The 12,596-nt window shown below is 35.4% G+C and overlaps 1 pseudogene; it reads left to right on the forward strand.

Moving 5' to 3' along the window:
* Window positions 1-8,142: 8,142 nt before the first annotated feature.
* LOC102145549 (probable ribosome biogenesis protein RLP24 pseudogene) lies at window positions 8,143-8,868 on the forward strand (annotated as a pseudogene).
* The last annotated feature ends 3,728 nt before the right edge of the window (window positions 8,869-12,596 follow it).

Consider the following 12,596-nt stretch of genomic DNA (forward strand, 5'->3'; position numbering starts at 1 on the left):
GGGAGTTGGAAACACATACTTGTATGCACACACGTGAGGAGGAACATAATACAGACTTTGCAAACAAATAATTATTCAACTACAAATCTGTTAGCAAACTTGAACTCCTAGATTTCTCACTTATTTATATCTGATACCTCTATTTTAAAAGTATGTATGCTTACTCTTGCTTTTATATGAATATGTACATATATACATGCACAGACATATACATACATGTATTTGCTAAATAATTTGTATAGAGTCTTAAAAAAAAAATATATATATATATATTTTTTTTTTTGAGATGGAGTCTCGCTTTGTCACACAGGCTGGAGTGCAGTGGCACAGTCTCAGCTCACTGCACTCCGCCTCCCAGGTTCATGTCATTCTCCTGCCTCAGCCTCCCGAGTAGCTGGGACTACAGGCACCCACCACCACGCCCGGCTAATTTTTGTATTTTTAGTAGAGACAGGGTTTCACCGTGTTAGCCAGGATGGTCTCGATCTCCTGACCTTGTGATCCACCCGCCCCGGCCTCCCAAAGTGCTGGGATTACAGGCGTGAGCCACCGCACCCAGCCAAATATTTTCTAAGAGCATCATTTTTAACAGTCTTTTTTAATAAGTAACATTGTTCTAACCAATTTCTGTCATTGCAATTAGTGTTTTTATCCACATAATACAAAGTGAAATGCACTGGTTGAAAAATTTTAAATCAAATGAGCTCTGTAATTTGCATTACCCAGAAAATATGTATGTCTTAAATATTTACTCATTAAAGGACTTTGGGAAAAGTTCCATAATATTATATTCCCCATTCCTTTGTTAAAGGTGAGAATATTCCTAATTGCAATATATAAATAGAAGCATTGCATGGGTCCAACAGATTTAGGCTAAAATATGATATTAATATTGCAAAGGTCATACCTTTTATCGATATAAACATTAGATAATTTTTCTCTCTTATAACTCAAAATAAACTTCTTTAAACCAAGAGATGGGTTAGAAAAGTATTCTTCTCTTCATAAGGGTAGTCATGTGGTATCAATATATGCATGAATAAATTAGTAAAAATTTATTACCAACATTTGAAAGACAATTTCAAACAAGTCGCTAGCCCTATCTACTCTTGATTAAGCATTGACTTTATTTATGCATAAAGTTACTGCAGCATATGAATGATTACATTAATTTTTCTCATTTTCCTTATCTTTGAAGCACTAGTATGTTTCAATGAATGACATGTTATTGTGTGCTTTTCTGTGCTTTTTTGTTTGTTTTATTACTTTTAAAATTTTTCTGCAGAAACAAGGGTGACTTATGAATGGCATGTTTTTGACTACTTAACTCCTGAAGCTCATGACACATAAAACTGAATAAAATAGAGATTGTTTCTATGCTGACTTTTCAAATATTTATTTGTATTTCAACAGACTAGTAGTTTTCAAATTATTCTTCTCAAAATTACTTAGGAGACTATAAATAATTTTATGTCATTTCCTCAATTTGTACTTCTACTCACCTTCAATTTTCTCCATATGAAAGCAACATCAAAAATACCAAATCGTTTTTCTCCATAGCTTATTAAAGAATTGGGTAAGGGGCCAGACGCAATGGCTCATGCCTGTAATACCAGCACTTTGGGAGGTTGAGGCCAGAGGATCACTTGAAGCCAAGAGTTTGAGACCAGCCTAGGCAACAAAGCAAGACCCTGTCTCTCCAAAATAAAAAAAAAAAAATTTAGAAAAGCTTAAGAAAATGGAATAGCCAGGTATTATCACATTTACTACCTGTCTAAGAATAAGTTACTGCTATAGAAATTCAATTGCTATGGTTCTATCAGATTACAAATGCTCAATATGCAATCTGAGAAACAACATTTTGGGGAATAAAGATTTAAATGTCTTCCCTTTGTTTGATAAAAATATTCCCCCTAAAAATAAATGACCACACAGATTTATTATTGTTTTGTCTGATCTATTAGAAATACCACTAACATTTTACTGCCAACGTATCATAGATGATTACTTTGGCACAGATACTAATGCCAAATATTTTATGTGCTTCCTTATATTTTCCAACCTCCCTTGCAGTTAGCCTATGACCATGTGTGTAGTTCTTGCTAATGTGCTGAAAGTGCACGTTTCACATGGCACTGCCAGAGAAGTTAAGAGAAAATGTGAGGGTTCACCCTTTATCATCACCTACTTTGAGGATCCTGGAAAAATCCGTAAAGATTTGATAGCATCACAGCATAGAGCACCCTCGCTTCCAGAGTCATGTCTTGGAGACAGCCTGGAGGGTATACACATACACAGCACACTTTATATGTTGAGAAATAAATCTTTGTTGTCTTAAGTCACTTTGTTGTCTTAAGACTTTTGATTATGTATGTGTAACTACTCTAAAGCCTGGCCTCAAATGAGTACTACAGGCCCTAAAGTTTTGATGTAAGAAGACACTATAATTCACACTTATGTTATCTCCAACTGACATCTTAAGCTCCTAAATTCGGAAATGCTATCAGGAAATTAAAAAGAGAAGTAGGCCTGGTGTGGTGGCTCATGCCTGTAATCCCAACACTTTGGGAGGCCAAGGCAGATGGATCACCTGAGGTCGGGAGTTCAAGACCAGCCTGACCTACATGGCAAAACCCCATCTCTACTAAAAATACAAAAAATTAGTCAGGCATGGTGGTGCATGCCTGTAATTCCAGCTACTCAGGAGACTGAGGTAGGAGAATCACTTGAACCTGGGAGGCGGAGGTTGTGGTAAGCCGAGATTGCGCCATTGTACTCCAGTCTGGGCAACAGGAGTGAAACTCTGTCTCAGAAACAAAACAAAAACAAAAAGAGAAGTAATTTTTTTCAATCAACAAAACATTTTTTAATTCAAAAGTTTAAGTATTAGGAATATTGAAGAAGCAGACACTCCAACTACTACAACTAAAAGTCCAGATAAAAGATATTAAAAGATACCTGAAAACTACAGAGGCAACCAATACTTGAGAGTCCATTAATTCAAAGACAAAGGAATTACAATATAAGAAACTGACCTTTGAAGATAATCTTTTCCCCTGCAGTTTTGCTAATCTTTTTGGTGATGGATAAGAAACAGATAATCTGTTCAGGTGACTAAACTAAAAGGCAGAAAAATTAGTGTATATTTGGAAATCTCAAGAAGCTAGAAAGACAATATTGTAGTTCAGAGCTGCTTAGGCAATCAGGATTTTCAGAGATAAGAAAGTAGAAGAGCCAAAGATCTTGGAGAGAAAAAGACGTATTATCTTCAAAACAGCATCTGTAAGACTAACAACCGGTTCAATTCTAATAGAAACGATGGAGGCTGGAAGATAAAGCAATGCCATCTTGAAAGTACTAAGGAAAAACAGCTGCCAACCTACAATTCTACGTCTGGTGAAACTGTCATTTAAATATGAAATCAAGGTAAAGACTTTGCCAGACAAACAAAAATTTAGATAATTTGTCACCAGAACACCCCCTCTACCTACCATCACACACACATACACAAAAATAAACTTAGTGAAAATCTCTAAGCATAAGAGAAATAGTGCTGGAAATAAGCATGGAAATACAGAAAAAAATGAAAAGCAACGTATAAAGTAAGTAAATGAGTAAATATGCATAGAAATTGACTATACAAAATAATATTTTTAATAATATATTGGTCCAAATTATGTGAAGAATTAAAATTCATATAACAAGAACACAAATACTGAAATGGCAATAAGTAGAATTAATATATTCTAATTGTGTTATTTTTTGATACATAGTATAAGTTCTAATGTAAAATAGACAGTAATGTATAATTGATGCATTTTAATCTGTAGTGAAATAATTTAACATGCTAAAGGGAAAGAAAATAAATTATAAAACAAGAAAAGAGACTATAAAGAGATGGATAAATGGAAAATAAATAGTGAGTTTGAGATATGAAACCAAATATGTCAATAATTACACTAAATGTAAGTAGGCTAAATATTCAATATAAAAGACAAAAACTTCAGACTCAATTAAAATAAAAAGTCTAATTATACAATGTTCCAAGAAATCTATAACCAATATAAGAATGAAGAAGCATTGAAATAAAAGTACAGAGAAAAAATGAATTACAAATCAAAATAAAACTCTTGCTGATGTGTTAATGTGAGAAAAAAATAGACTTAAAAAGTATTGTCAGATTTAAAGATGATAATTTCATAATGACTAGAAGGTCAATTCACCCAGCAAATATAACCATCATAAATGTATATATAGTTAAAAGCATAGCTAAAAATTACATAATGCTAAAAATATCAGAACTAAAAGGAATAATAGACAAGTTCATAATCTAGGTGAAATACTTCCATATTTCTTTCAATACTGATAAAACTAGGCAAAAAATGTCACTAAGAAAAAAGATCTGAGCGACAGAATTAACTAATCTTAGGTAATTGACATTTGTAAAACAATGCAGCCAACCACAATAGAACACACATTTTACAACTGCACATCAAAATTTTCCAAAAATCCAATATATGCCAGAATATACAGAAAATCTAATGAAAATTCTAGCAACTTCAGTAAGATATGCTGTCTTATTTCAGTAAAATTAAAGTTAATAATAAATGTCCAAAATTAGAATATTCCCAAATATTTGGAAATACATTTTATTTAATAGTCATATGGTTAAAGAATATATTATGAGAAAAATTAAAAATACTGAGTTTAATTATAATGAATATGAAATAACAAATTTGTAAGATAAAGCTAAAGTTGGCCTACAAAGAAATCTGTAACCAATAAAAGTATATAATAGAAATTTTTTTTAAAAAAGGTTGAAGTTCAGTGATATATAGATTTCATATACATTATATAATATCATAAAGTTAGGAAAAGAACAGCAAAATAAACATAAGGAAAATTAAGAAGAGAAAAAAGTGAAGTTATAGATAGCAAATATATATTGCCTGATGGTGATTTTTGAAAAGAATAATAAAATGATAACCCATAATTATTCAAGAGAGATGAAAAAAGCACAATTTACTAATACCAGAAATGAAAGGGGGTAAAATAATTATAGATTCTACAATAATTAAAAGCCACTAAGATAATATTTTGAAAAATGTTCTGCCAATACTCTTGGAAAATTATATAAAACATACAAATTCCTTAAAATTCAATCTAAGAAAAGTGACACAAGAAGTGAAAAATCTGAATAGAGGAAATTGAATTCAATTAAAATATTCCCACAAATGAACCTAGGAAAAACAAAATGTCCCTCAACAGAAAAATAGGTAAATAAATTATGACATATGGCAATAAAAAGAGAAGAATTATCATTATGCTCATGAATAGATCTCAAAAGAATAATGGTGATTGAAAACAACACAAGCACATTTTGTGTAATTTCATTTATACATGTAGTTCAAAAATAGAAAACCAATCTATAGTCTTAAAATCCACAAAAGTGTTTATCTTTATGGGAGGTAATAAGGTGAATGGGGCAAGAAGGAGCTTGGTGGGATGCTCACAACGTTTTATTTCTTGATCTGTGTATCCATTACAGTGCTGGACTGACATTATGAAAATTAATCAATGCTGTTAATTTACAGCTTCTGCACTTTTCTGTATAAATCAGTGGTTCTCTACTAGCCCCCAACCCTTCCACAGGATCTTTTACAATCTCTGGAGACATTTTTGGTTGTCACAGTTTGTTGGATGTGCTATTAGCATGTCGTGAGCAGAGCCTAGGAATGCTAAACATATCACAAAGCAAAAGATAGCCTTTCTCAAGAGCAGATTCTCAACAGCCTCTCAGTTGGGATCTGCTTAAGCCCACTGAACTCCCAGGGGGAGGGGCGACCAGAACCACAATTGCGGCCATCTGCTGTCTAAGCTGTTTAAGCTCCTTGCAGGAGGGGTAGCAGCCAGCAGTAGGACTAGCAACTACCTAACACACTAAGCTACTTGGGTGGGGAAAGGGCGGCATCCATCTCTATGGCTCTAGGCTGCGCTTTTCCCCTGGTGGAGCAGGAGAGGCTGAATGGCTTGGTCCCAAGACTTGTCCCCCGCAGCCCAACACATCTGCTCTTCAGGCCTGACCCTGACCCATCCTTCCTCATTGGATGGGTCTTTATTGCAGGAACTCCAGTAACTCCAGCCAGAGGCTCATGGACAGAATCTGAATCTCCCTGGGCCTAAGCCCCTGGGGGAGGGATGGACACAGTCTCTGCAGACCAACAGACTTAACCTTTCCTCTTGGTAGTTCTGAGGAATCCAGGCAGTGCAGACAAGTGGGTTTCCCCAGAGTGAGGCATATCCCCTTCACCAAAGAAAAAAGTGCTTTGTTAAATGGGTCCTGTTCCTCGTGTCACTCAACTGGGTGAGACCCTCCAACAGGAGTTGTCAGACACTCTATACAGGAATGATTTTACTGGCATCAGGTTGGTGCCCCTCGAGCTCAGAGGTCTCAGAAGAAGGAGTAGTCACCCATCTTTGTGGTTGTCCATCTTCCTTGAGTGACATCTCCAGTTGCGGGAGCAAATAGATGAATAGGGCCTGAAGTGAACCCCTAGCAAACTGCAGCAGCCGTACAGAAGGGGGACCTGACCATTGAAAGAAAAACAACAAAAGCAGAAAGCAACAACAGCATCAACAACAACAACAACACAAAGCCCCCACAAAATCCCCATCCGAGAGTCAACAGCCTCAAAGAACAAAACCAGATAAACTCAAGATGAGAAAGAATCGACAAAAAAACTCCTGAAAACCCAAAAGGCCAGAGTGCCTCTTCTTTTCCAAATGATCGCAATGTCTCTCCATTAAGGGTACAGAACTGGACAGAGGAACAGATGAACGAATTGACAGAAATAGGCTTCAGAAGATGGGTAATAAAAACTATGCTGAGCTAAAGGAACAGGTTCTAACCCAATGCAAAGAAGATAAGAACCTTGATAAAAGGTTAGAGGAATTGCTAACTAGAATAACCAGTTTAGTGAGAAACATAAGCAACGTGATGGAGCTGAAAAACACAGCACGAGAACTTCATAAAGCATACACAATTATCAATAGCCAATTTGACTAAACAGAAGAAAGTATATCAGAGTTTTGAAGGCCACCTTGCTGAAATAAGGCATGCACACAAGACTAGAGAAAAAAGAATGAAAAAAAATGAACAAAGTCTCCAAGAAATACGGGACTTCATAAAAAGACTGAACTTATGATTGAGTGGAGTACCAGAAAAAGATGAGGAGAAGGGAAACAAGCTGGAAAACACACTTCAAAACATTATCCAGGAGAACTTTCCCAACCTGGCAAGACAGGCCAACATGCAAATTCAGGAAATACAGAGAACACCATTAAGCTACTCCATGAGAAGATCAACCCCAAGACACATAGTCATCAGATTCTCCAAGGTCAAAATGAAGGAAAAACTATTAAGGGCAGCCAAAGAGAAAGGTTATGTCACCTACAAAGGGAAGCCCATCAAACTAACAGTGGACTTCTCAGCAGAAACTCTACAAGTCAGAAGAGATTGGGGGCCAATATTCAACATCCTTAAAGAAAAGAATTTTCAACCCAGAATTTCATATCATCCAATCTAAGCTTCATAAGTGATGGAGCAATAAAATCCTTTCCAGACAAGCAAATGCTGAGGGATTTTGTTACCACCAGGCCTGCCCTATGAGGGCTCCAGAAAGAAGCTCTAAATATGGAAAGGAAAAACCAGTATCAGCCACTGCAAAAACATACCAAAATATGAAGAACAATGATACAACGAAGAAATTACATCAACCAGTGTGCAAAATAACCAAATAACAGCATGATAACAGGATCAATTCACATATAACAATACTAACCTTAAATGTAAATGGGCTAAATGCCCCAATTAAAAGACACAGACTGGCAAACTGAAGAGACAAGACCCATCAGTGTGCTGTATTCAGGAGAGCCATCTCACTTGCAAAGACACACATAGGCTCAAAATAAAGGGATGGAGGAAAATTTACCAATAAAATGGAAAGCAAAAAAAAAGCAGAGGTTGCAATCTTAGTCTCTGAAAAAATAGACCTTAAACCAACAAAGGTCAAAATAGACAAAGAAGGTGTCACTTCCTCTCAAGCTTGGCGTTTGTTTGGTGGGGTCCCACACGGGTTCAAGATGCATATTGAGAAGTGTTATTTCTGTTCGGGGCCCATATACCCTGGACACGGCATGACGTTCTTCCGCAACGATTGCAAGGTGTTCAGATTTTGCAAATCTAAATGTCATAAAAAGTTTAAAAAGAAGCACAATCCTCACAAAGTTAGGTGGACCAAAGCATTCCAGAAAGCAGCTGGTAAAGAGCTTACAGTAGATAATTCATTTCAATTTGAAAAATGTAGAAATGAACCTATCAAATACCAGCGAGAGCTATGGAATAAGACTATTGATACAATGAAGAGAGTTGAAGAGATCAAACAGAAACGCCAAGCTAAATTTATAATGAACAGATTGAAGAAAAATAAAGAGCTACAGAAAGTTCAGGATATCAAAGAAGTCAAACAAAACATCCATCTTATCCGAGCCCCTCTTGCAGGCAAAGGGAAGCAGTTGGAAGAGAAAATGGTACAGCAATTACAAGAGGATATGGACGTGGAAGATGCTCCTTAAAAACCTCTGTAACCATTTCTTTTGTGTACATTTGAAAATGCCCTTTGGATACTTGGAACTGCTAAATTATTTTATTTTTTACATAAGATCACTTAAATGAAAAGTGATTAAAACACATCTTTCCTACATTGCCATCTACATAACATCAGATATTACGGATGTTAGATTGCATCTCAGTGTTAAATCTTCACTGATAGATGTACTTAAGTAAATCATGAAAATTCTACTTATAACTATATAAGTGAATTGTGGATGTAAAATGGTGATGCCATTTGGATAATGGCACTAGGCATCATTTGCATAGTAACTAATGGCAAAAATGCATGGCTAGTGATGTATAAAATAAAATATTCTATGCAGTAAAATATTCCCTTTGTTAATGTTATAGATGGGGGGCATACAAAAAGGAACTAACAATTTGTATGGCAGTGTCAGATATTATTTTTATTTTAGTATTTCCTGTATTGGTTTATTTGCACCTTAGAAGAGCATAACGACATTGTTTGATAAAGCCTAAATTATGCTGGACTGTTTTGACCTGGTTTAACCCTTCTGATAGGTAGTTGTGGATGTTGGGGATGAGAACTGAATAATCTTTGGCTGGAGTGACACTGCACTCTAGAATTTTCACTTTGGAAAATATTCAGTTCTAACTTGTGATTCCTGGTAGAACAAACTTTATTTTTCTAGCCCAACAATGATCTAGAAGCAGAGGAATCCCAGCGCCTTTTAAAAGTTATTATGTGGCTTTCTTTTAAAAAGCTCCTGTTTTTGCAAAGTAGAATTTGTGGGTACAACATATGTTCATTATTTGTACATAAAATAAAACCATTTAAAAAGTGAAAAAAATAATAAAAAAAAAAAAGAGAAGGACATTACATACTGGTAAGGGGAACAATTCAGCAAAAAGAGATATCCAATTTAAATATATACACCCAACACAGGAGCACCCAGATTCATAAAATGAGTTCTTAGAGACCTACAAAGAGACTTAGACTTCCACACAATAATGGTGGGAGACTTTAACACCCCACTGTCAGTATTAGATCAGCGAGACAGAAAATTAACTAGAACATTCACGACTTGAACTCAGCTCTGGATCAAGTGGACCTAGTAGACATCTACAGAGCTCTCTACCCCAAATCAACAGAATATACAATCTTTCCAGTGCCAAGTGTCACATATTATATAATCAACCACATAACTGAAAGTAAAACACTCCTCAGCAAATGCAAAAGAACAGAAATAATAACAAACAGTATCTCAAACCGCAATGCAATCAAATTAGAACTCAGGATTAAGAAACTCACTCAAAGCCACAAAATTTCATGGAAAATTAACCACCTGATACTGAATGACTCCTGGGTAAATAATGAAAGTAAGGCAGACATTAAGGCAGACATCAAGAAGTTATTTGAAACCAATGAGAACAAAGAGACAATGTACTAGAATCTCTGGGACAGAGCTAAAGCAGTGTTAAGAGGGAAGTTTATAGCACTAAATGCCCACATCTGAAAGCTAGAAAGATCTCAACACCCTAACATCACAATTAAAAGATAAACAGAGGCAAGAGCAAATGAATCCAAAATGCAACAGAAGACAGGAAATAACTAAGGTCAGAGAAGAATTGAAGGAGATAGAGACACACACAAAAAACCCTCCAAAAAATCAATGAATCCAGGAGGTGTTTTTTTTTTTTTTTTGAAAAAAATAACAAAATAGATAGACTGCTAGCTAGACTAATAAAGAAGAAAAGAGAAGAATCAAATAGACACAATAAAAAATGATAAAGGGAATATCACCACTGACCCCACAGAAACACAAACTACCATTAGAAAATACTATAAACACCTCTATGCAAATAAACTAGAAAATCTAGAAGAAATTGAAAAATTCCTGGACACATACACCCTCCCAGACTAAACCAGGAAGAAGTCGAATCCCTGAATAGACCAATAGCAAGTTCTGAAATTGAGGCAGTAATTAATAGCTTACCAACCAAAATAAGCCCAGGACCAGACAGATTCACAGACAAATTCTATCAGAAATACAAAGAGGAGCTGGTACCATTCCTTCTGAAACTATTCCAAACAACTGAAAGGGAGAGACTCTTCCTTAACTCATTTTATGAAGCCAGCATCATCTTGATACCAAAACCAGGAAGAGACACAACAAAAAACAGAAACGTCAGGCCAATATCCCTGATGAACACTGACGTGAAAATCCTCAATAAAATACTAGCAAACCAAATCAAGCAGCACATCAAAACCCTTATCCACCTGGATTAAGTCAGCTTCATCCCTGGGATGCAAGGTTGGTTCAACATATGCAAATCAACAAATGTAACCCATCACATAAACAGAACTAACGACAAAAACCACATGATTATCTCAATAGATGTGGAAAAGGCCTTTGATAAAATTCAACATCCCTTCGTGTTAAAAACTCTCAATAAACTAGGTATTGGTTGAACATATCTCCAAATAATAAGAACTATTTATGACAAACCCACAGTCAATATCATATTGAATGGGCAAAAGCTGGAAGCATTCCTTTTGAAAATCGGCATAAGACAAGGATGCCCTTTGTCACCATTCCTATTCAACATGGTATTGGAAGTTCTGGCCAGGGCAATCAGGCAAGAAAAAAGAAATAAATGATACTCGAGTAGGAAGAGAGGAAGTCTAATTGTGTCAGTTTGGAGACAAGATGATTCTATATTTAGAAAACCCCATCATCTCAACCCAAAAACTCCTTAAACTGATAAGCAATTTCAGCAAAGTATCAGGATACAAAATCAATGTGCAAAAATCACAAACATTCCTTTAAACCAATAATAGATAAGCAGAGAGCCAAATCATGAATGAACTCCTGTTCACAATCACTATAAAGAGAATAAAATACCTAGGAATACAGCTAACAACAGATGTGAAGGGCCTCTTCAAGAAGAACTACAAACCACAGCTCAAGGAAATAAAAGAGGATACAAACAAATGGGAATACATTCTATTCTCATGGATAGGAAGAATCAATATCACAAAATTGGCCATACTGCCAAAGTAATTTATAGATTCAATGCTATTCCCATCAACCAACCATTGATCTTCTTCACAGAATTAGAAAAAAACTATTTTGAATTTCACATGGCATCAAAGAAGACCCTGTATACCCAAGACAATCCTAAGAAAAAACAACAAAGTTGGAGGCATCATGCTACCTGACTTCAAACTATACTACTAGGCTACAGTAACCAAAACAGTATGGTACTGGTATCTAAACAGACATATAGACCAATGGAGCAGAAATAACACCACACATCTACAACCATCTGATTTTCAACAAACCTGACAAAAACAAGCAATGGGGAAAGAATCTCCTATTCAGTAAATGGTGCTGGAAAAACTGTCTAACTACATGCAGAAAACTGAATCTGGACCTCTTCCTTACATCTTATACAAAAAATAACTTAGCATGAATTAAAGACTTAAATCTAAAACCTAAAACCATGAAAACCCTACAAGAAAACCTAGGCAATACCATTCAGGACATAGACATGGGCAAAAATTTCATGACTAAAACACCAAAAGCAACTGCAACAAAAGCCAAAATTGACAAATGGGATCTAATTAAACTAAATACCTTCTGCACAGCAAAAGAAACTATCATCAGAGTGAACAGACAACCTACAGAATGGGAGAAAAATTTTGCAATCTACCCATCTGACAAGTTTCTAACATCCAGAATTTACAAAGAACTTAAACAAATTTAAAAGAAAAAAAACAACCCCATCAAAAAGTGAGCAAAGGATATAAACAGATGCTTCTCAAAAGAAGACATTTATGCAGCCAATAAACATATGAAAAAGAGGTCAACATCACTCATCATCAGAAAAATGTAAATCAAAACTGCAGTGAGATACCATCTCATGCCAGTCAGAATGGCGATTATTAAAAAGTCAGGAA

This window comes from Macaca fascicularis, chromosome 6 (genome assembly GCF_037993035.2).
Source record: "Macaca fascicularis isolate 582-1 chromosome 6, T2T-MFA8v1.1".
Lineage (NCBI taxonomy): Eukaryota > Metazoa > Chordata > Mammalia > Primates > Cercopithecidae > Macaca > Macaca fascicularis.